The following is a 3852-nucleotide window of genomic DNA, read 5'->3' on the forward strand; positions in this document are numbered from 1 at the left end:
GTGTGGCACTTTTTTTACCATTCAGGTTTCTCCATGACAACATCCAAAGCAAAGCATGGGGAGTCAACATTGGAGGAGACAATTTCTGGCTTGTATACCTACCTGTTCCTTTTACTTCATTCTCACCATTCAGCTCATCACCCCCTTTTTCTTAAAGAAATGAGCAAGAGTTTCAAAAAAACTATTAACTTTCCTCTTGCTCTTTACTTTGAACATGTGCGTTGGTACATGCAGATTGTTTTCCTGTCTTGCTTATATTCCTTCGTAGTAGTTGGATTAAGGGTAGTTTTCAGAATACTAAAACTTGGAAAATAAGAATGATCCTTTCTTTGGGATCCTGTTATGGCTTCCCTATCTTCCTTTAATGATACATCAATATCATTTAATGATGCATCAGGGAGAGTGGCCTCCCTAGTGGTGCAAGGGGTTAAGTCTTAGCACCATGAAGCTATCTGCAGTCACTGCAGCATAAGTTCAGTCCCCAGCAGGGAGCTGATCCACATATGCTGCAGCAGAGCTCTCCTGTCTCACCTGCTGCTCTCAGCAGTGTATTTCAGTAGATCTGCCCGTTCTGCTCCCTACTCTGTCAGGATGAATCCTCTCACCTCATCTCCCCGGCCCGACACTTCTGACCTACACAACAGGTCTTGTATGTATTAATAGACAAATCTTGGGGAAAAAAAAAAAAGTTGCATCATTGGCAATACAATCCCGACCCCAGGATTGCCAAAGAGTCTTGCATGTAACTTTCTACCTAGATTAAAGGTAGAGTGGTTTACCATAAGATAGCTAGATATTACCAAGAATTACCATATATTATGCCTGCCAAAGAAGTTGTAAAAATTTCAAGTGACTTCTCAGAGGCTTTTTTTGGTTTGTTTTATTTAATTTATGCATTCAACAGCTGGGGTGTAGTCCAGAGGTGTGGGAGGTGAGAGGATTCACCAGAGACAGAATCGGGAGCAAAACAGGCAGATCTACTGACATACATGCTGAGGGGAGCAGCAGGTAAGACAGGAAGGGTCTGATGTGCCATGTGAGTTAGCTCCTTGGCTGGGGTTCGAGCTCTATGTTTCACTGGCTGGCAATAGCTTGATAGTGTTGACACTTAACCCCTGTGCCAACAGGAAGGCCCCATAACACAGTGGCTTTGACTAATATATCTGTCTCGTAACAAATGACACAGGCTCTTTTTTGCCATTGTGTACCCCTCACAGAAAAACTAACAACAGGATTATAGGCTTGAGTCTCAGCCTGTTCCCCTCGCCAACCATTCATGGCTGATCTTTTTTTTTTTAATTATTACAAAAGTTTATTTTTACATCATTTTGCACATTTTTTTTTCCATCTTGATTGTAATCCCTGCGGGTTTCCCATCACCAAATCACCCCTGTGCCACCACCATAGTCCCGTGCATTTCCCTCCCTTCCCCGCCCCCCACCGTTTTTGATCCCATTCCCCACTCCACCCCACAAAATGTCTCTGGTATATGGTTGTTCATTATTTTTGTTATTTTCTCGCCTGGTCCATTCATGGCTGATCTTAAAGGACATGGCTGGCTATAAAACTTCTGGGTCATGAGTATGGAGGTCTTTAAGATAGTGAGGGTGGTGTTATTTAGAGGAGTTTGGAAATAAAGTATTTGTAACATAATTGCTCTTGCTTTATCTAAATTATAAAATTAGATTTTTGTGTATTTGACTTTCATAAATCAGAAGTTACAGAAGTAACCACTCTGTTGTGTGTTTCCATAAGGCTCATTTGAAAGGTTCAAAGTATACTCAGTCTTCCCTATCTTCCTTTATGCAACAGTTTCTGTACGCAGATCATCACCAACAACTTACTTTATTTCAGTGTAAAATTAAACCAGTGATAAAATAACTTCCCAGACAAGGTTCCTCAAACTGCTAAACATGGAGCTTCCCTATGACCCAGCAATCCCACTCCTAGGTATCTACCCAAAAGACACAAAAACACTGATTGAAAAAGATACTTGTACCCCCATGTTTATTGCTGCTTTATTTACAATTGGAAAAACATGGAAGCAGCCCAAATGCCCAAAAGTAGATGACTGGATTAGAAAGATGTGGTACATATATACAATGGAATATTACTCAGCAACCAAAAAAGAGAAACACATGTCTTTTGCAGCAACTTGGATGGAGCTGGAAAAGATCATGCTTAGTGAGATAAGCCAGAAAGAGAAAGAAAAATACCGGATGGTTTCACTCATAGCAGGAGTATAATGGACCAGGCTTGAAAATAACAAAAATAATGAACAACCATAGACCAGAGACATTCTGTGGGGGTGGAGTGGGGAATGGGATCAAAAACAGGGGGGTGGGAGAGATGGAAATGGCACGGGACTATGGTGGTGGCACAGGGGTGATTTGGTGATGGGAAACCCGTGGGGATTACAATGGAGATGAAAAAAAAATGTGCAAAATGATGTAAAAATAAACTTTAAAAAAAAAATAACTTCCCAGACACCTCAAAGATACAATTATATAATTTTAAGACAATAAATTATAATTCAGCCCAAAACGATGGTGTTTGTTGAGAGCCGTGTTCTTTATTATCAGCCTGTTCAGTGAAACAAGGAAATATATCACTTTACACATCTTTAAACAAGTATCCAACTTCTCTTAAGTGGGAATGGATGATAATTCTGTTTTACAAGTACTTCAACTACCCCTTTGACTCTGAAGCTCTTGGATGGGTAAATAATAATTTCATCTATACCAAAAATAAACTAAAACAATTAGAATAAATAATAATAAATACCTCTATCAGTAAAATTTTAGTACCTCAATAAATAATTGACATTCCCACTAGTGCTACTTGGTTTAATAAAAAAAAAATTAGAGCTCTCTTCACCATGTAAATAAATCATTATTGCTATTAGGGTGGGGGGAGACTTCAAGTGGCAATGGTTGATATTTTTTTGGTCCTATATATACATTTTAGCAAAATAATCCCTTCCCAATTTTATTTTTAAAATATAAGATATCTGAAACTTGAAAGGGAATTTGCTATCAGCAGATTAGCCCTCTCAAAATAGTAAAACATTGATTCATTAAGGCTGAGAAATTACAGTTTAAACCACATTGAGAGCTGATAAAATACTTTGAATTAAGTTTCAGTCCCCTTTTTTAGGTTTAAGTAGTCCATTATGGGAGAAGATAGCCCACTTTTGTTTATCTTAGTAATGCTGTTCTTATGTATGGAACTTTCCTTTTTATTAAGGAAATAAGAATCTTCAGTTATAATCATCTTCCGGTACCCATCAGTCAGCTATCAGTTACAGAATTCTTTTAAGATCTTTAGGGTTGTGCATATCACAGAATTAAAGTTTTATGATTCTAGATGATTTATTCTAAACGATTGAATGACATGATCCCCAGTAGTTTTTCCCCTTAGTAAGCTAGAGGAATTAGGCTAACTAGTCAAAATGTGTCTAAGACTAGAAGAAATAATTTTAGTAGAATTTTCAAACAGGTACAGATAGAAGTTTTTGTGTCAGATTTTTATCTGACTGCTTCTGGAAGCAGTAGGGTGCAGTTGAATAGTTTTGTGTTTCTTTTTTTTTTTTTTTTTCCATCTAGAAAATTGGGCTAGATTTCTGGAAAACACCTAGTAACATTTTAAAGATATTTTTGGGTGTCAAGGTCCCAGAAAAAAAGTTATTTTGGGATCCTTAACTTAAATTTCACAGTGAGTGACGTGGAAGGCTCTTCCTTTTTAAGAGCCGAGAGCCTTGGTACTATTTTCTTGGTACTAAACATTTACCAACTTGAGTCCTCCTGTCATGCTCTAAATACATTACCATCCCACCCCACAGATTTCGTCTCC

This window comes from Condylura cristata, unplaced genomic scaffold (assembly GCF_000260355.1).
Source record: "Condylura cristata isolate star-nosed mole 26May11 unplaced genomic scaffold, ConCri1.0 scaffold00014, whole genome shotgun sequence".
NCBI classification, from domain to species: domain Eukaryota; kingdom Metazoa; phylum Chordata; class Mammalia; order Eulipotyphla; family Talpidae; genus Condylura; species Condylura cristata.